Below are 22,605 nucleotides of genomic sequence, written 5' to 3' on the forward strand. Positions count from 1 at the left end.
GTTAGCATTGCCACATCTCTTAGGCTTGAGTTTATTCCTCAAGTAAAAGAGTTGTTGGATGAGGGTTTGGTTCGCAAGAGATTAAATCCTTGTGCTTTGTTGGTGCCCAAAATAAGTATTATTAGGCACCAAATCCCTAAAATAGGTGGTGTGATGAATGCTTTGGGTGGTGCAACACTCTTTTGTAAAATCACTCGTGCACCCAACATCTTCATGATTTGTGTACATAGGGACTCATTAGGTAGGTGTGTTCTTATTTTTAGTTTCAATACAAACTTAGGCACTCATATGGGACACCTTAGGTTTGTCATACTTTTTGGTAGGAATAATCAACATGAAAATACAGAAAAAGGTATGTTCTATTGCTTTACTTTTCTTAATTTTTTAAATTGTGATCAGGGGGTTCCCATGAACCCTAAGAGAATAAAGGTCATTCCTGAATGGCCCGCTCCACCAAGTGTAAGAAAAATTTGGGGCTTCCAAGACTTAACAAACTTTTACAAAAGGTTTGCCCCATATTTTTCTATACTTGTAGCACCACTCATTGAGTTGGTGAGGAACCATGTTCCTTCATGGGAAGATGCCCAGGAAATGAGTTTTCAGACCTTACCTTACTTCAACATACTAAACACCACTAATACATATGTTTTTGTTCTTTTTACATGTGTTGAGGAAAAAAGCCCAGAGTTTCAAGAACCTCGGGATTTGAGGTCAAATCCTTTTCAAGGGGGAGGGAATAATGCAATCCTACCCCGCAAGGGCATTGGATAGAAAACTCCAAGTAGATTGGGCCAGAGATGCAAGAGAAGGCCCTAGGGTTCTTATGAGCCTTTGGGTAGATTTCGGGCCCATGGGCTAAGTATGAGCCCACTTATCTTTGTAAATATTAGATTAAGGTTTCATTATTTTTGGGCCTTGTATTTAGGGCTCCATAATGTAGGTAGGGTACCCTAGAAATATAGGATTTTTCAGCCCTTGTATTTTAGGGCACCTAGACTAGTTTTTGTATTAGGGGTAGTTTTGTAATTTCACATGCACTAAGTGGATATTTGATGTGTGTGGTTGGAAATAAATTTAATTGAATTGGTAGAAGCCCAATCCAATTAAATTTTAGAGGGGGAGATGAGCATTTGCTTACTACACCCCATTGCCACATCATATAGTCACACTTTGTGCATGTCTTTCATGCTTTTCATGCCTCATGACACCTAAGCACACTTAGTGGAGAATCTTGGAATTGATCTTGGATTAGTGGGCTGAACCATTACTAAAATTCACTAATCATAATTAGTGAAATTTTGGCTCCAAAGTTTGGCTCCACAAATTCAATTTCAAATTCAAGTGAAATTTGAATTTCCCTCCAATTTTGTGTGACACTTTGGCTATAAATAAAGTTCATGTGTGTGCATTTTTTTCAACTTTGATAATTTGAATATTAAACTTCAGATTTCAAAGCTCATTTAGAGCACAAAATTTCGTGCTCTTCTCTCCCTCTCCCTTCATTCATCTCCTTCTTCCTCCAAGCTCTTATCCATGGCCTCCTATGGTGGTGAGCTTCTTCTAGACTCATCTTCTCCTTTAAGTGGCGTCTCCTCTCTCTCTTCCTTCTCCATTCCGCTGCCATTTATCTTCCAAGAAGCAAAGGAATCCATTGATGAAGAAGATCCTAGGCCTTCAAGCTCCAATGGAGCTTGCATCATACCAATCCAATTAAATTTATTTCCAACCACACACATCAAATATCCACTTAGTGCATATGAAATTACAAAACTACCCCTAATACAAAAACTAGTCTAGGTGCCCTAAAATACAAGGGCTGAAAAATCCTATATTTCTAGGATACTCTACCTACATTATGGAGCCCTAAATACAAGGCCCAAAAATAATGAAACCTTAATCTAATATTTACAAAGATAAGTGGGCTCATACTTAGCCCATGGGCCCGAAATCTACCCTAAGGCTCATAAGAACCCTAGGGCTTCTCTTGCATCTCTGGCCCAATCTACTTGGAGTTTTCTATCCAATGCCCTTGCGGGGTAGGATTGCATCAATGCTATATATTTATGAAGCTGTGTATAGAGGTAAAGATGAAATAGCTACAAATTGGAAGAATCAACAGTCACGATATAACAAAGTGTGGAAGATAATTGATACTCACTGGGATTTGCAATTACATAACAATCTTCATGTTGCTTCATTGTATCTTAATCCCAGCTACGCAATTTCAATTTAGGGGAGGACATAAATTTGCAAATTGAGTGGAAGCATAAGATTGCAAACATGGTTTTAAATTGTGTGTGTCTCTTTATGTATGTGTGTGTATGTGTGTGTGTGACTCTGTGTGTGGGTCTCTTTATGTGTGTGTGTGTGTATGTGTGTTTTTCTATGTGTGTGTGTCTGTGTATTTGTGAATTGGTTCCAGTGGTTATGTGTGTGTGTGTGTGTGTGTCTGTTTGTCTATGTGTGTGTGTTTGTCTATGTGTGTTTGTCTAATGCAGTAGCTGTTGGTGCTCTAGAAAATAAGGATGTAGCATTCCTAGTCGCTCAACTTGGTTCGGATTCACACCAAAGTAACAACAACAACAATAGTGATGGTGATGATAGCTAATTTTATCCTCTCCTACCTTTCAATCACTCCAGACTAAAGGACAAAAGTTGGACAACCAACAAAATGAATAGAGAAATGGGTGCAATAAATAATTAAAAAAGGGTTGACCTTCAACTATGAACAAAGAAGCTATCACTAAAGCAATAAATAATTATAGCCATGCTACACAGACTAACCCACTATTAAAAAGTTGATGGGTTGACCTTCAACTAAGTTTTAAAAAAGGGCAGTTGACCCACCATCCCACCATTGGCCTAGGTTGACCTGTTTTTCCATCTAGAAATCATGCATCACATATAAATGGAAAAGCTGCTTCCCACAAACTAACTACCACTGTTCTTTTTGGCCAAGCAAAGACAAAAACAAAAATTAAAGCTAGTTTCATATCTTTTATTTAATTATTTTAAGAAGAGATTAACTAGGTAGTGGAATTTAATTCAACTGAGACGTTTTTGTTGGTTGGTTTTCTTTGGGCAGATGATATATCCTATTCCTTAAGATTTATAATATGCCTTGACTTAAATATTCATGTACCAAAACAATTCATAATAAAATAAGTGTAACCTACTTTGTGCTCAAATGATGCATACAAAGATTACTTATAATTACATGTTAGAATTACCTTAATTCTCTAGACAGACATTCTATTTTAATGTTCAGTTTTGTCCCCTAAAACCCCATGGAATTGATAATTTTCATGATCACTTTGTGGTTAAGTTTAATTCCTCAAAGTATGTAACTAGGTTCTGTACATGAGTTGATATCCAAGTAACAAAATCATAATACTCGCCATTTCAATTTGTGGGAAGTTTTTTATCCTACAAATCTTTACTATGGTGTCGCAACCTACCCTTCGGCGGGAGGGCGAAGCGAGGCTCATGGGTGCGTCTTCCAAGAAAGGAAAATGTGCGGAGTCGCCACCAACGTTTATTCGAGGAAAATGTCGGAAAAAATCAGAAAAGACGTGGTCTACGAACTTTAAGTGTGAAAGGTTCGGGAGTTGTATTTACGCACGGGGAAGGTATTAGCACCCCATGCGTCCGTCACAAGGGACAACAACTTTTAATCAAGTGTGTAAATATGACTTCAATTTTTATTTTCCTTTTTTTACGTTTTTTATGTATTTTTATGCTTTTTGTATTTTTGTGGTCGACAAGGGTGTTTCCCTTGCTCCTACGTATTCCTCGATTGTGGTAAGGAAATCAGACCTACGTAGTTCTTCGAGAACTAAACGTTGGTTAAGTTGTTTTTATCTTTTTTGCAAGATATATTTTGATTTGAACAAAAGGGCAATTTAAGGTGTTGGACCATTAAACGATCTTTTGACTTTTTGAAAGGAGAGAAAACATTAGGGCATTGGACCCTTAATGATCTCTTGGTTTTTTGAAAGAGGTGACAAAGTTATATCCATATTTGATAAAAGCAAAGAAGACCATTTCAAGGCGTTGGACCTCAAAATGGTTTTTTGGTGATGACAAAAAGCTTGATTTGTGAGTTGATTTTAGCCTTAGTTTCACTTTGGTTATTAGTCAATTCGATTAAGAAAGAAAATCCCAAAGGAAAATGTTCGATTAACCTTTTTTGATTATTTTATTTAAAGATATTTTTTTATTATTATATTATTATTTTGCCTCTTTTTGGTTTTAAACGTGGTTACGACATGAAAGATCGATCGGATTTTATTCTAATAGAGATTAAAAGATATTACAACTCAAATGATCGGTGAGAATTTATTTTATTTTTGATTAGGTGAGAAAATGACTTAAATAAATGATTAAAGCACGTCAAAAGGGGGTACGGAAAGTAAATGAAATAAAAATAAAAGTACGCGAAACAAGTGGGGACCACTAAGGGCACATAGAATGAATTGAAAGGTTCGATTTCGGGAACTTACCGATTGAAGACCGAAGAACGACGAAGAACGAACGAAGAACGATGAAGAACGGTGGAAAATCTTCACGAAAACGTCTTGGAAGCATTACGGAAGCGCCTCAACATAGATTTTCTTCACGGAAACAATTTTTCTCACTAATTTTAAGTGAATCTCATATACCAGGAGGGTTGAACGAATTTGTTCTGCCCTCCTTCCCCTATTTATAGGGGAAAAGAGGGAGGTGGTTGCCGCCCAGCTCGCCCAGGCGAGCTGGGTTGCTTTCACCAGAAGGCACCGCCTTTTGTTGGAACATCTTGGAAGGTCCAAGTGGGCCTGATTGCTATTTGCACACCCTTGTTTACTAAATACACCCCCTTTGCTTTTTTTTGTTGAAGCTTTTTCCGTAACGTTACGGAACTTTGCAAACTACGTAACAATACTTGTTTTCTTTCCGTAATGTTACGAAACTTTACGGACTACGCAAAAATCCCTTCTTTGACTTCTGGAATGTTGCAGAACTTTACGGATTACGCAACAATGCTTCCCTTCGACTTCCAGCATGTCGTGGAACTCCACGGATTGCCTAACGATGAGTGTTAAGTACCTCGAAGCGGTCAAGCGAAGGTCGTATGCTATCAAACAATGGTCCCTGGAAGAAATTAGGGTATGACAGTTGCCCCTCTTTACTTATCTTTTATTGGAGATAAAAGCGAAGTAAAGGTAAGACACTAATTTCGTTCGAATGGAATGTCATTCGGCCGGTCAATATCCCTACCAGCGGAACCTCCGCCATTGCACTCGATCGTCCCTAAATGACAAAAGGCGCAGGAGACGATGTTAGTGTCCTCGTGCTATCATGCATTGAGTCTTACAGATAGCAAAAGAATGTTTGTGCGGAGAAATTACTTGTGTATGCTCGCACGTCACCTGACTTCACGGGTCAGTATGACAGACATTGACTGTGCGGAGAAATTACTTGTGTATCTCCGCACATCACTTGACTTCAGGGTCAGTGTGACATAAATTGACTGTGCGGAGAAATTGCTTGTGTATCTCCGCACGTCACCTGACTTCAGGGTCAGTGTGACAGAAATTGACTGTGCGGAGAAATTACTTATGTATCTCCGCACGTCACCTGACTTCAGGGTCAGTGTGACAGAAATTGACTATGCGGAGAAATTACTTGTGTATCTCCGCATGTCACCTGACTTCAGGGTCAGTGTGACAGAAATTAACTGTGCAGAGAAATTACTTGTGTATCTCCGCACGTCACCTGACTTCAGGGTCAGTGTAGCAGAAATTGGTTGTGCGGAGAAATTACTTGTGTATCTCTACACGTCACCTGACTTCAGGGTTAGTGTGACAGAAATTGACTGTGCGGAGAAATTACTTGTGTATCTCCGCACGTCACCTAACTTCAGGGTCAGTGTGACAGAAATTGACTGTGCGGAGAAATTACTTGTGTATCTCCGCACATCACCTGACTTCAAGGTCAGTGTGACAGAAATTGTGGGGCGGCCGACAAGAGTGAGGCTCTTGCTCCTACGTATCCTCGATTTGTGATGAGGAAGTCAGACCTACGTAGCTCTTGATAACTGTGAGACTAAAAGGTCTCAGTGTTTTTCACTAAAATGCGAGCATGCTTTAGTAAAGAAACAAAGCTTCCAACTGATCAGTGCAACATATATACATTTTTTTGGATGAAAAACAATTTGTCTATTGGGGAAGAAGAGTATGCTGATGAAATATTCTCATAACCATAAACAAGATTTTGGATGTCAGCATTTCGTTTCCAAACAAGCATTTAGAGGAAACGCTGGGTCCAACCAAAAAATAGAAGAAAATCACTCAAAGTGTATCAACCTCACACGGGTAAGTGTTTCATCCTAATTCCAAACCATAGACATGTCATGACTTGATTTTGCAAATCATTTCCTATCAAATCAAAGATTACATACGTGATCATGGATCAATAGGACTTTTTCTTGGGATTTTTTTCTTTGTGGGAATTTTGGCTTTGAGTGTTCTTGGCCTTTTCCTTTTCTGTTTTTTTTTTTAGTGTGAGGCAAACAAGTCACCGACGCACGAGATTTTGGTTGGCAATCAAAGGGAGAGGACCACTTTAGGTCGTGGTTTCCTTTCTTTTCTTGTTTACTAGGTGACAATTCAGTATTGTTCAGATATTGTTTGGCCCAAAGACCTTTCTTCGTATTTCTCTTGTTTTCTTTCGATGTTTGATCGGGAATTTTCTTTCTTTTTTGCTTTCTCCCACTCTTTGATTGGGAATTTCCTTGTTTTTGCTTTTTCCCACTCTTTGATTGGGAATTTTCTTCTTTTGCAAGGATTGACATTCTCAACCTGGGTCAAGATTTATGACAAGTTGGGATTTTGGCTCAAGGCTTGTGGAAAGGCTGGACATGATATATGTCAGGTTTTTGGCCAGCAGTTTGGGGGTAAAGGGGATGTCCCACATTATTTCCATGGTACACATGCAACAATGATGATTAGGAGATTTTATGCAAAACTGGTCATGCATGCACCTATGTGGACACTCAAGCATCGAGTTTTTACGGTCATGTGATGTTAGGGCTCAAGATTCATTTTCTCTATTTAAGTCAACCCAGTGTTTCCAAAATATGTTCTTTTATCAATTCATGCATTCATCTGAGTCTATTTTAGGCGTTCGGGAAAATTTCTCAGCATTCACCCTTCAGGTGTATACACATTTTTTTCTTTTCAAAAACTGGTTATGATCATTGAATTTTTCAAAGAAAAGCTGGAAGTTATCTCTTTTCAAAAGCATGTTGGTTTTTTTAGCTAGACAATTTATTATTATTATTATTATTTTCTTCTTTTTTTCCTTTCTCTCTCTCCCCCCTTTTTTCTTTCTGAAAAGGCCGTGCGGACGAGGGCGTGCACTACCTACTTACGTCTAACCACAAGGTAAATGAAAAACGCACGAAATGTTTAGTCGCAAAAAATGGTGGCAAAATAACTGAGAGCCATAACGCAAAATTTTAGCAAAAACAAAAACAGTAACTGAAAACAGTAATGTTAGTAACAATATAGACAATAACAGAAAATAGTAATGTCAGTAACAAAAGTACGGTGACCTTGGTCACGTGGCTCCACTCCCACCCAAGAAACCGAGCAGGTCAGTCATCTCTTCATCCATATCGGATTCATCTGCCTCACCGGTGGATCTTGCAGGCTCCTCCCCTGCTTGGGCCTCGGGCTAGTCTCCGGGCCATGCGACCTCAACCCCAAACTGCTTCGGAGTAGGGCATCACCCTGCGCCTTCCTAGGTGTGCAGTACTTCTCGATGAAGGCCCGGGTGATCGGCGGTCGGATTACTTTACTGGGGGTGACGGGAACTTCGAATGACTGGCAGAGGCCCGTGATCAGCATTGGAAACCCCAGGGCCTTGTTGGACTTATCTGGGTCTAGAGGGTGCCTGGTAGGCGCCATACCTGCAAACAAATAAATGGCGTCAGCAATCACCTGGGCCAAGTGGACGCTCATCCGTGTCAGGATGGCATACACCAACTGGCACTTAGGTAGAGGGAGATCGGAGTTGTGATCGCTAGGTAAGACATTGTTGAGCAGCAGTGCCATTCATGTCTGGGTCAAAGTGGTCATGTTGGTGCGGATGATCCGCAGCCGCCTCCCTGCGGCGGTCCGGGCGAAATCCTGCCCTAGTGTGCACAATAGCTGGGCAATGGCCTCCTCATCGAACCCATCGGCTCTGTTCCTCCTCTGGCTGAACTCACACTGCTGACCTTCCTCCAAAACTAGCGGGTCTCCCAGGAACTGGCTGAAGGCATCTGCGTCAAAGGGAATCCACTGACCCCTCACCCACGAACGCATGTCTCGCACTCCTTCCTCTGTGGGCCAAGCACTAGCATAGAACTCTAGGACTATCTCAGGGTGAAACTTAGCCATGGGAGTCACCAGCGACATCCATCTTCTGCGAGCTATCTCCTCGTGAAAGTCTGTATACTCATCCTCCCTGAGCTGGACATGCCTCTCTCTGTGGAACGACCATCCTTTGATGGCCTCGAAGCGCTGGTGGTGCTCGGCGCTCCGGAAACGATGACTATCAAACTCGGGGGTGGCACTGGGCCCTTCTGCTGCAACATCTCTTCTAGACCTCTTCATGGAGAGCTTCTTCGGAGCCATTTCCTGCAAAAACGTTTAGAAAGTTAGTTCAAGAAAAAAAAACTTAGTCAAAATGAAAGCGAGATCAAGCCAAACAGCGTACCCTTTTTCCAACGAAGCATGAACATCCATATGAATTTCGAAAGGAATGCTTACATGCTAATGTGCGGGTTCTCCTAGGACATTCATACACTTATACCTATTTTTCTCTCGATGAACGACACTCTACAAGATGCACCTACTTTTTTTGGCAAATAAATTCCTTACGCCATGGGTCAAACTATCCATACATATTTTCCAAGGCATTTTGCTACCTACCTACTTCATTTTTTTGTTATATGTTCACATTTTATTTACATACATGTTCATACATTTGAGAGGCAACTTCATGTTACATATATATTCGCACATATTTACATTCATTTGAAAACAATTTCATGTTGCATCTTCATTGGAAAAGCAATTTTTGTACTACTCGTTCACATTCTTGAAAGGCAATTTCATGTCATATGTTCCCATTTTGAGAAGCATTTTCGTTCCATTTTCAACATATGTGCACATTTGCAAAACATTTAGCTACCTATTCAACATACACATGTACATGGTGAACAACATTTTCACACCATCTAGATACAAAGAAATCATGGTGCAACCCAAACCAAGTGTTGGCCTTAAGGGGACACCTCACCAACATACTCTCACTTTCATACCTTCTTGCATTTCAAAAATCAAAGGCTTGGGCCCCCTAGGCCTATGTCATGTTTTGGCTTTTATCCTAATTTTTGCAAGCTGTCCGCATCCAAAAATGGTAATCATACATACACAAATCCAATCTAAAGGCCATATCTACAAACTTAGGCAAAAATACCATTGAGGCATTTCACCGAGCACTTCGTGGGCGCACTTTTGGGTACCAACAACAAGGGAATGGGGGCAATGTGGCTTGCCCCATCATTTCAGAATACAACCTAGGCCTAAGGCCATCCCCTACAACCCCTCAATTCAAAAAAACAAAGCATAAACTTTCCCCAAATTGTCTCACGGAATTGGTCAAATTATGTACCATTCAAAGTATAAAAGGCATCAATGGAAAGCTAGAAAGCAAAGGGTAGTGCACTTACTTGTATGGAGTGACCAAAGACACTAAAAATGGAAGCAAAAGTGCAAAAATGGTGGCCTAGGGGAGAAAATCTGTAAAACCCGTGGGTGCTGTGTTTTTTGAATGAGGGAGGGGAGTTTTGGGTGGAGAGAAACTCCCCCTCCCCTCATTTTTATGTTTCCAGGTGCAGGGGTGCTCGCCCAGGCAAGCTCAGCTCGCCCAGGCGAGCTAACCCTGTATTATTTTTTTTAAGACACAGGTATGCGCTCTCTATGGGTCGGCGTTCGCTTACTCGAACTCCCTTAGGGTAGATTAGGCATCCGACCATTACCTTAAAGACAAAACAGTAATAATAACTGGGAATTTAAAGGATACTAGGTTGCTTCCCAGCTGCGCCTCCCGCTTGTCTGGAGCTGGGCATGGGACGACGATCCATCGATCATGGGCCTAGCCTCTACTCACGTCCGTCCCTAAGTACCTGAAAGCAGGAAATGACATTGCGCAGCAAACTGTGGCCACGTTACTGTTTACCTCGACCTGTCTCTGTCTTTGGATTTGGCCTGGTATTTGACCATCGTCTAAGACGATTCTGCTCCTGTCATAAGATAACAAATATGCATGTGTATGCGGATGCATGAGCATTTTCAAAATGCAATAATCTTTTAGTGAAAGCTGGTCGGGTTCAGTTTCAGTTAAGCGCTTAGGGCATCCCATGGACTGAGCGAAAAGGCTCAGGTTATCAAATACGGTACATATTTTAACGCACAAAGTGAGGACCAAAACCTCAATCCCACGTTCTTTTCTTTTAGAAGACTGCGATGAGAAAATTTATAGATGACAGGAATCCCTGGGGGAAACCAAGAAGAACACACAAAAATAAAGAACATGCAGCGACTTCCTCAAATGCCCCAGGTCCTTAAGCATTGTATCGCTTGACAACATCGGAGTTCACGGGTGAAGGTAGCTCCTCGCCATCCATATTGGTGAGCACCAGGGCCCCTTCGGAGAAAGCCCTTTTTACAACGAAAGGCCCTTCGTAGTTCGGGGCCCACTTCCCTCTGTGGTCTTTCAGAGCTTGGGAGACTTTCTTTAGCACCAAGTCCCCTTCGCTAAACTGGCGCGTGCGTACCTTCTTGTCAAAAGCGTTCTTCACTCGTTTCTGATATAAACGCCCATGACTCATGGCGGCCAAACGCTTGCCTTCTATGAGATTAAGCTGAACAAAATGTGCTTGGGCCCATTCCGATTCCTTTAATCCGGATTCCGCCAAGATTCTTAATGACGGGACTTCCACCTTAAATGGTAGCACAGCTTCCATTCCATATACCAATGAGAATGGCGTTGCCCCGATTAACGTGTGCACTGAGGTTCGGTAACCGTGTAATGCAAATGGGAGCATTTTATGCCAATCTTTGTATGACACGGTCATCTTCTGGATAATCTTCTTGATATTCTTATTGGCTGCCTCCATGGCTTCGTTCATCTTCGGTCGATAGGGCATGGAATTGTGATGTTGGATCTTAAACTCCTCGCACATCTCCCCCATCATCTTGTTATTCAAGTTGGTGCCATTGTCCGTGATAATCTTCCTCGGCAAACCATATCGGCAGATGATTTCCCTCTTAATGAACCTGACCACCACACTCCTAGTAACGCTAGCATATGGCGCGACTTCTAGACTTGGCAAGGTGTTCCTCCTCGGTTTTAGACTTGGCAATCATGTCGTCTACATAGACCTCGATTTCTCGGTGCATCATATCGTGGAACAAAGCCACCATAGCCCGTTGATAAGTTGCCCTAACGTTCTTGAGTCCAAAGGACATCACCTTATAACAGAATGTCCCCCACAGGGCGACGAAGGTAGTCTTTTCCATATCCTCTGGCGCCATTTTTATCTGATTGTAACCGGAGAACCCATCCATGAAGGAAAACAAAGCGAAATTGGTCATATTATCCACGAGGATATCGATGTGCGGCAGAGGAAAATTGTCCTTGGGGCTGGCTCGATTTAGGTCCCGATAATCTACGCACATTCGCAGCTTCCCATCCTTCTTAGGGATTGGTACAATGCTGGCAACCCATTATGGGTACCGAGCAACAACCAAAAAACCCGCATCAAATTGTTTCTTTACCTCTTCTTTTATTTTCAAGGATGTCTCGGGCTTCATCCTCCTCAGTTTTTGTTTTACCGGGGAACACTCAGGATTTAGAGATAATCTGTATTGTACGATGTCAGAACTCAAACTGGGCATATCTTGGTATGACCAGGCAAAGATGTCTTGGTAGTTCTTTAGCAGGGCCATCAATTCTTCACGGATGGGTGCAGTCATACCCGTGCCTATCTTTACTTCCTTTTTTCCACTGCCGGTTCCTAAGTCTACTAGTTTTGTCTCTTCTTGGTGAGGCCCCATCTCTCAGTCCTCTTGAGCGACTATCTTCTCCAACTCCAGGGGAAGTCCCACATCCTCGTCCTCTTCACTCTCCATCTGACCGGCTTCTTGCTTGAAATCGGTGGTCGGGTCCCAGGTATTAGTACCTTCGAGGGACTCGTCGTCGGATCTGGTGTTTTAAGCGTAAACAAATAAACATGCAAATGAATGAGAATGGGTAGAGGCGCAGGAACAGATGAAGAAAGATCTTTATATTTATGAATTCAAGAACAAAAGACATAATGCCTTAACAAAAGGAAACTCTAAAGCCTAGGCCCAACCATAGAGTTTAAAAGCCACAAAGGGTTACATTATGCTTGTCGCATAAATGCCCGGGCGCTCCTCCACTCGCCAATTTCCTAGTCGGAAACCAGGAGGGCATGATAGTACCAAATCCGACCTACTCGGAGAGTCATCCTCGCATATCGCGATGACTTGGCCTTCGTGTCCTAGACCCGCACCTATAAAGCTCCTACTGATGTAGCAGGGCAGGACCCCTTCGACTTGTTGACCCAACTGCGAACTTTGGCCTCTGCTCTTCCTTTTCGCGACACTTTTCCTTATGTCCGCTTGCATGGGTTTATAGCCTAATCCAAACTTCCCGCGGTTTCCTCTGGTGCTTACCAGGCTGGTTCTGCCGCCGTTGTTCTTGCCTAAACCCATTTCGGGCTCATAGCCATACCCCAACATTACCCGGGCCACCATCATTGTTGTATCGGACAGGCAAGGATGCCCAGAGAGGGAATCTACGGAGGCAATTCTTACTATCTCAAAGGATTGGAAGGCCGTTTCCAATGACTCCTCCGCGGCTTCCACATATGGCATAGAGGACAGGCAACTTACGAAGATGTCCTCCTCCCCCGATACAATGACCAAATGCCCCTCTACTACGAACTTCAGTTTTTGGTGGAGTGTAGAGCGAACGACTTCCACCGAGTGGATCCACGGGCGTCCCAAAAGACAGCTGTAAGCCGGGTTAATATCCATTACTTGGAACGTAACCTGATAGGTATGGGGGCCTATCTGCACAGGGAGGTTGATTTCTCCCCTCACCTCTCGGCGCCTGCCGTTGAAGGCACGAACCACCATGGAACTTGGCCTTAGATGGGAAGCGTTAAACGACAATTTCTCCAATGTGCTTTTGGGTATTACCTTTAAACTGGAACCGTCATCGATGAGTACCTTGGCCACAATGTGGTCCATGCATTTGACTGACACATGCAAAGCCCTATTATGTCCTCTCCCCTCGGTGGGGATTTCTTCTTCAGCGAAGGCGAGATAGTTGTTGGCGGTGATGTTATTGACGAGTCCTCCAAAGCCTTCTACGGAGATGTCTTGGGCTACATGAGCTTCGTTCAAAACCTTCACTAGCAAAGCCCAATAAGGCTCAGAGCTCATGAGCAGTTCCAAGAGAGAGACTCTGGCCGGGGTTTTGTTGAGCTGCTCAATGACCTTGAACTCGCTTTGCTGAATAATGCGGAGGAATTCGTTTGCCTCCTCTAGCGATACTTCTTTCTTGCCACAACCATCCTTTTTCCCCGAAAGACTTTTTACTGGAATATCCTCGCCCGAAGCGGGGATCACTTTGTCACTTTGTTCTTCCGCTACCTTCGCCTTCCCTTTAACGCTTGTGGGTGGTGCTAGAAGATCGGGGGGTGCGAACACGCGACCACTGTGGGTTACGCCGCTCGATCCTGTGATATTGGTTACCTTGGCCGACAACGAGCTGATGTCGGTGGCTTCTTCCTCCCTTTCGCTTGGAGGCGCATACCTCCACAGAACTGCGTGGCTATTTTTGTAGGGGAATGGAACAGGTCTAACTACTGAGGGGTACTGGGGCGTTTGGGGAGCTGTGTCTCTGGTGAAATATATCACCAAGGTTTAGGCTTTCTAAGACCCTCCTCATCTGTGGACTGCATGCATATGTGCGGCTCTTCACCCCCTTATTGTCGATTTCCAAACGGCCTTGGTCTATTACCTGTTGCAACAGGTCTTCTACTGCTAAACATGCTTCCATGTTATGTTGCGCGCCGGGATGCATCAAACAGGAATCTTCCTCGTGCCCATCGGGGGGAATTATGCCCCCCTTTTGTAGGGCCTCGTAGATAAACCTTCTGGGAGTCATCACGTCTCTCAAAGGCTTGAAACTGTGCAGCTTATCCGACTCGATGGCATTAACCGCTTCTATCAAACTTTGGACCTTGCGTTTGAATGCCAAGCACTGTTCAGTTGAGTGGTCCGGGGTTTTCCCATGGTATGCGCAGGTTGCGTCAGGGTTATACCACTTTGGGAAAGGAGGCTGGTAAATCTTTTCGGGAGATATCACAACCATCTGGTTGGCGACGAGGGATGGTAAGAGTTCTTCATACGTCATGGGGATCGGGGTGAAGTCTTGGATTGGCCTTGGAGGAAAGTTCCTTATCACGTTGGAACCGGCGCCAAAGTGGTCGTTGCCAGCTGGGCGAGTCAGGGTTAGAGCTGCAGCTTGGGGGGTCTCCCTCTGTATGGGCGCAGGCGCCCTAGCTTGTATGGGTGCCGAGTTGGACGGGTCCCCGGCGTGAGCTGAGAAGCTTGGGTGATGTTGTGCGTACTGATGGGTACCATGAGAGGTCTGTGGTGGTTTGATCCATGCGGGGGCTGAAGTGATGGCATGGGTATCTCCTTCCATCCTTTTTGCCCCAGTTGCTCTGATCCTCCTAGCGTTGGTATTTGTGGAGGAGACGTAATCGAACTCCCCTCTCTTCAAACCCACTTTGATTCTTTCCCCGATGAATACCAAGTCTGCGAAGCTGGAGGGCAAGTAGCCCACTAATTTCTCGTAGTAAAACACCGGCAAGGTGTCTACCATCATGGTAATCATTTCCCTTTCGACCATGGGAGGGGCCACTTGGGCTGCGAGGTCTCTCCAACACTGAGCGTACTCCTTAAAGAACTCATTTTCCTTTTTAACCATGTTCTGTAGCTGAGTCTGGTCGGGAGCCATATCGGAATTGTACTGATATTGCCTAAGGAAGGCAGTAATCAAATCCTTCCAAGTGCGGATGCAGGAAGCTTCCAGATTAGTGTACCAGACGATCGCAGCTCCAGCCAAGCTATCTTGGAAAAAGTGCATCAACAACTTTTCATCCCTAGAATGTGCTCCCATCTTGCGACAATACATCTTGAGATGGTTCTTAGCAAAGATCTGCCATGTCTGCGAACGGATAGTCGCCAAAGCCTTCAACGACTCTCAATCTCTCTTCGATGGGAGGCTTTGAGGTTCTCTCGTGAGGTTGGGCTGAGGTAGCGTGTTGGGCGCCGGCCCCTCGACGGGGACTGGGGGGTAGAAATCGATGTCTCCTTGGGCATACTCTCTACGATCCTCGTGAACCTCGTCAGACTGTCGAGGAGGCTCCCCTTCAAGGATGGGGGAAGAGACATGATCCGCGTCATCACGCATGACTGGTGGCGTGTAATTAGGTGGTAATCCATAAGGGTAAGCCACTCGGTTGTATCCCAGATGGGGGTTGCTGAGGTGCCCCAGTGTGCTTCTTTCTCGTCCTACCACGTTTGGGAGAGGATGGTGCACGGTAGCTGGGAGAGTTGGGTCTGCTTCGGCAGCCGAACTAACAGCGGCAGCGGTGACCACGTTATTCTCCATAAGTTGCCTCATTCCTAGCATGGCATCCATCATGGAAGCCATTTGTTATTTCAAAGCCGACATGTCGGCTTTCATCTGTTCCTGTATCTCCTCTTGGTCACCCATCGTCCTAGATTTGGATCTGGAGCGATAGGGATGCCTTGGGGCACGTTTAGTTATGGCGTTTTTCCTAAAAAACCAAACGTGAGGAGTACGTAAAGAAAAATGAATGCATGAAGAAATGCATATGGCACAGATGCAATTTGTGAATACGGGAGCCCGGGAAATCGTCCCCTTCTTAGATACACATTTGGGCAGCATGGCGCCCGACGTATGTACTTAAGAAGGTGATACGGACTCTCCATCGGTTTGAAAAAAGTGAGGGGATCAAGACGGAATCCGTGCATGATACATATGCGAAAGGTACAACACGGGGATGTACATAGCACGACAATATCCACAAACAAATATAAGCAAAGGCGTACATGACATTTAGGACTACATGCATGACAGTGTTAAAAATGGCATGCAGCGTGTTTGCTCCGTGCCCCTATTTCAGGGACCTACATGGAAGGAAACTAAAAGGGCTTTTAGTGATAATTTACAAGGTGGTCATATCTCTCTTGATGGTCTCTAGAGGTATCATCCCCTTTGAAGAGCATATTGCGGCAGTAGGGACTACTAGCAACAATATGTTATCAAAGAGAAAAACTCTAGATGAGGGTTCACTGTTATCAAGCAAGTCAAAGACCTAGCATAACCACAGATTCACCTCCACTCCTTATGTTCCCACGAACCTAGGTATAGGGCCCCTTTTCAACTCACCGTGTGTGCAAATAGTGTTGGTGTTTGTGTGCATCAAATGAATAAATATCTACCTCATGCACACATTTAATAAAACACACTAAAAAACATCAAAAGAGTTTATATATACGAGAACATAAGGAAAAAGACAAAGAAAAAGAACAAAAGGGAAGTCATGGTAAGGAAAGCACACTGATTGATTGGCCTAACTCTAAAAAACAAGCATCCCCAGTAGAGTCGCCAACTGTCGCAACCTACCCTTCGGCGGGAGGGCAAAGCGAGGCTCATGGATGCGTCTTCCAAGAAAGGAAAATGCGCGGAGTCTCCACCAACGTTTATTCGAGGAAAACGTCGGAAAAAACCGGAAAAGACGTGGTCTACGAACTTTAAGTGTGAAGTTTCGGGAGTTGTATTTACGCACGGGGAAGGTATTAGCACCCCATGCGTCCGTCACAAGGGACGACAACTTTTAATCAAGTGTGTAAATATGACTTCAATTTTTATTTTCCTTTTTTACATTTTTATGTCTTTTTATGCTTTTTGTATTTTTGTGGTCGACAAGGGTGTTTCCCTTCCTCCTACGTATTCCTCGATTGTGGTAAGGAAATCAGACCTATGTAGTTCTTCGAGAACTAAACGTTGGTTAAGTTGTTTTTATCTTTTTTGCAAGATATATTTTGATTTGAACAAAAGGGCCATTTAAGGCGTTGGACCATTAAACGATCTTTTGACTTTTTTAAAGGAGAGAAAACATTAGGGCATTGGACCCTTAATGATCTCTTGGTTTTTTGAAAGAGGTGACAAAGTTATATCTACGTTTGATAAAAGAAAAGAAGACCATTTCAAGGCGTTGGACCTCAAAATGGTTTTTTGGTGATGACAAAAAGCTTGATTTGTGAGTTGATTTTAGCCTTAGTTTCACTTTGGTTATTAGTCAATTCGATTAAGAAAGAAAATCCCAAAGGAAAATGTCCGATTAATCTTTTTTGATTATTTTATTTAAAGATATTTTTTGATTATTATATTATTATTTTGCCTGTTTTTGGTTTTAAACGTGGTTACGACGTGAAAGATCGGTCAGATTTTATTCTAACAGAGATTAAAAGATATTACAACTCAAATGATCGATGAGAATTTATTTTATTTTTGATTAGGTGAGAAAATGACTTAAATAAATGATTAAAGCACGTCAAAAGGGGGTACGGAAAGCAAATGAAATAAAAAGTTAATACTGCAACACTAACAGGACAAAAAGGAAAGCAATTTAGAAAAGAAGGCCTGCATTAACCAGCCTACAGAACAAAATACAACTAATCAGTTAAGCAAGCATCAATACCAGAGAACAATTCTACAAAAAACAGTCAAAAGCTCCACTCAAGACAACAAAACTAACATGATATTTTATAAATTATTTTCTTGTTCTATTTTCTTTTCCATCAGCATTATTGTTCAGGAGTGTGGTTTGGCAAATAACAACAAAGCCTTATTCCACCAAGCAACCTCGGGTACATGGATTACACGACACCCTTCAGGTCGGTTAAAAACATGTTTGGGTAAAAAAATGATGATTTTGTTATGCGTGGCTTAAAGATGTAAAATTGACAATCATCTCAAAGATACACACAGGCACCTTCTTCTCACTAACTTCCACAGCTATAATTCCTCACCCGTTCTTTGTCTCCCTCTAATTTTGTTGTAATGTACGCCAAACAATAATATACAAAATAGAGAATAACCAAAGCATGAAATCAACCTGAATGTAGCTGAGTATATCAACAGTTGCAACTCTTGATCCACCCTCTTGTTGCCTCAAGATCCACTGATAGAGTTTTTCCTGAAATCAGACACACAACTCACACCTATTAAAACATATTAAGTTCAAACCCTAAACACAAGGACAAAAAAAAAATAATCCAGGCAGAGCTAAATAAGTCATGTTCCTTAGATTGGACAAATGCTACAAGTACTAGGTTCACATTATTGTCTCATCTCTGAGCTGAGGTGGGCTCTAACATAAATATGGGTTATGCACTTATGTCACTGCCTGAGGTGTTGGGAGACAATATCTGGTTCATTAATGCTTCAGCTTTTTTTTTCCATATCCGGTATTTGGGGTTGGTGATAAACATATAGTATTCCAATGGTGGAATGAGCTAAAAAATTAAATATACCAATTCCTGGAATATATATATATATATATATATATATATATATATATATATATATATATATATATATATATATATATATATAGCTGTTTAGTTTGGCTGGAAACAAGTACTTCATTGTCTTGGGGAAGGTGCTGACCGATGGTTCTGTTACTTGAACACAGAGCTCGTATGATAATTTTTCTCTTGCTTTGATATCAGTTCTGTTACAACATAAATGACTCAATACTCGAAGCTGTGACCAAGAAGAGCTTAGTAGTAATGTCAAGTCCAGTATCAGCTGCCCTGTTCTATCATATATACCTCAGTACATGAAGCATGACTCGGATTTTGTCTTCTTTGTGTCAATACCTAGTGGGATAAGGCTTTTGTTCTTGTTGTTCTGTCAATACGTACCATATAATAGAACTTTAGTGATTTATTTATTCAATGGATCAAGTGGGTGGAAGAAGTCTAACATAAAAGTGCATACATCAAGATTTTCAGCTCCTTGATGGGTCTATTGTTTCATTTGTACGCACCTCTTTCTGATTCCTTGTGCTGTTGGGGTGGTATAATGATCTGTTGGGGTGGTATAATGCTGGTTTAATCTCAACCAAAATGTCTTTCCTCAAGTATATGCAGTATTAATGAAATGGTGAGGGTTCTTAAATTTCATATTGTGTTAGAGGTGTTTAGTGCTAGTTTATGAAGTTGATTCATGTTTAGGCATCAGGGTACTTAAATTTCATATTATGTTGATCTTTGCCACGCTATATTTTTCAGAGCTCTTGTAATTTTAACCTAGTATACAAAGAAGGGCTAGCAACTACCAAGTACCGAAAAAAAAGGAGAAAGGCTGGGAGATTATTTAGAGTATTTTATGAAAGAAAATGAATTATCGTAAAATGTTAATTTTTAGTTCTTTCATAGTATATATAAACTTTTTATTGGTTGCATCCTACTTGAAAATGAAAAGGCATCATTACAAACTAACAGTGTAGAAGCAAGAAAAGAGTGAAGGGTACAAGGCTTACCTGTGCTTTTCAAGCTGAGACTGCTTGTGGCTAGTCTTGTGTTGATGCTGGATTGTACTGAACAATAGTGGGTTACACTGCTGCAATACAAACACAGAATACAACTTGTCATGACAAAGACAAAACAACATACATCAATCAGAGCTAATAATCTCAACAATAAAAAACAATTAACATACAATCAGAATTTTTCTTAATTAAGTATTTTTCTAACTTTGCCTTGTCCTCTTGTGAATACAACCACTAAATCAATGGGAATCTCAGCTGAATAAGAAAGAACAGAACTTGCCAATAACTGTATCTATCTACATAGCTTTCAGGTTTCAATTAATAGACAATAAGCAGCAATAGTTAATTTTATAATTCATGAATGCCTGTATTTCTAAGCATATAAAGATGAACTTGTTGAAGTGCATCTATGCATCTTGGTAGCTTTCAGGTTTGAACTGCATCTATGTATCTATGTAGCTTTTAGGTTTCAATTAATAGACAATAAGCAGCAATAACAAGAAGCGAGTAAATAAGTAGCCAATTATTCCTAAAATGGAAATATTTTACCCCAGAATGAGTAGCCAATTATTCCTAAACTGGAAATATTTTACCCCAGAATTTTATGTATTTATTTTTGTAATTTTCTGAATTCTATATTCTGGTTTATGGTTTCTGCATTCAGAATAGACTACCAGTGCCCTGTGTTCTTGGAACAACCCATGCAGCAACTGTAATATTTAGCATTTAAAATTTTTCTTCACAGGGTCAAATATGAAAAATGTTAAGCTAATTAGTTTTATTTTCTTTTATCAACTGGTTAATTATATTTAATTCTGGTTTAGTGTATGGCTTTGGCTCAATGGGATTTGGCAGCCTCGGATTCCTGGATAGAAGGGTATCTGATAAAGTATTGAAACCTAGAATCTTAGATACCTTGACAGGTCACCATGTTTCCCAAATTAGCACTGGCTTGTACCACACTGTGGTCATCACTAGCAGTGGACAGATATTTGGCTTTGGAGACAATGAAAGAGCACAACTTGGTCATGACACTTCACCAAACATGTAATTTTCACACAAGTAAAGCTTTCTAGGTGTTTTAATTTCCCAAATAGGGGTCACAAGGGGTAACATGATGAAAGTAGTCTAACCACTACCCTTTTGTAATTCATTACCTTTAAACCTAAGACATTTACACAACACTAAACCCAAATCTGCATATGCCCAATCATGATATTATAGGGTACATATTAAACAAGACAAATATAATGAACCTAGTGGAATAAGGTTTTGTTGTTGTTGCTATTAGCTAAACACATGTTTAGCAAAGGGTACATATTAATGACACAAGTATCTAAACACATGTTTTAACAAGTTCAAAACACAAATTAACAACCCACGTGTACAATACAAGATCACAATTGCAACTACAAGTTTATAATCATAGTACATTTAAGGAGTCAAATTTGGGCTCTTTGTTCATCAAATCAAATAAATTTGAAACTTGTCATTTTCCCTATGTCATTTAATTATTTTGCTAGACAATATTTTAAGATCATGTAATGTGTATGAACCTTATAACAAGACAAAGGCCTCTAACAGTCTAACCAGGAAAACCAACACTCAGTTCAGTTCGAGTAACACAAACTGGGAAACCCAGCAGAGAACACATGAACAACAAAACACACAAACCAGAAACAGGGGAATCAAAAAACCAAAAGTTCAGTCTAGAAGTCCCACATCCCGAAAATATTGATCAAAGTTACATCATCACCCATCTCAAATTATCAATTACATTGTTGTTTAGCTGAAGTAACACAGCACCATAGGCTACCCAAGGACACACGTCACTTCAGTCTCGTAGTTTTTGAATGAGGCATGAATTTGAAAGGAAAAGGTGAAAGCTAGATGAGAACACAAAGAACACAAAGTTGACCTACGTACCTCGCGGAGAAAGCTTTGAGCTTTGAGCATCGACGACTGTTTCAGCACCCTTGGTCCTTAGCGGAGGAGTGTATGTGGGGTTTTCTTCGAGGAACAGTTCCAAGAGCAGTGTAGGGTTTTCTTCGATAGGGGGTTCTGTGGGTTCGAGCGACCGGTTTCCGACAGTATTGAAAACAATGTGGGTGTCGAGCGAGCGATTTTTCGACAGATTTCAGGTGGGAGGAGAAAGAGAAGAGAGACTGCAAGGTTTTCGAGCGTGCAGGTTGTGAAATTTCAACGTTTTAACTTATAAACATAACAACATCGGTTTTTAAAGGATAACCGATGTTAACTTAATATAGTTAACATCGGTTTCTAGAAAACCGATGTTAACATCAACAAGGTAACATCGGTTTCTTAAAAAACCGATGTTAAGTTCAACTCCTTAACATTGGGTTTGTCAAAATCGATGTTAACTCTATGAAGTTAACATCGGTTTTTCCAAAACCGATGTTAACATATTCATCTTAACATCATGTTAACATCGGTTATTTAAATAACCGATGTTAACATCAAATAGTTAACATCAGTTTTTCTAAAATCGATGTTAAGTAACTCCATTTATTTATAAAAATGCCACCGCGCTTTCGTTAACATCGGTTCTTACAATAACCGATGTTAATTGTCCGATGTAGAAAACCTTTTTTTTATTAGTGTATATAAAAAAAGTTTCCAGATTAACCTTCATTGTTTATCAATATTATAGTGGGCATTATATTTTTTTTTCTTCCAAAGACTAAAAAGAAAACATTATCAAAGTAACAACAATTCAAAAAACGAAAAATTATAAGGACTAAAATAAAGTATAAATTTATGTCACACAGAAATTAAAACGAAAAAACATTACAAGATTAAAG

Source organism: Glycine max, chromosome 9 (assembly GCF_000004515.6).
Source record: "Glycine max cultivar Williams 82 chromosome 9, Glycine_max_v4.0, whole genome shotgun sequence".
NCBI classification, from domain to species: domain Eukaryota; kingdom Viridiplantae; phylum Streptophyta; class Magnoliopsida; order Fabales; family Fabaceae; genus Glycine; species Glycine max.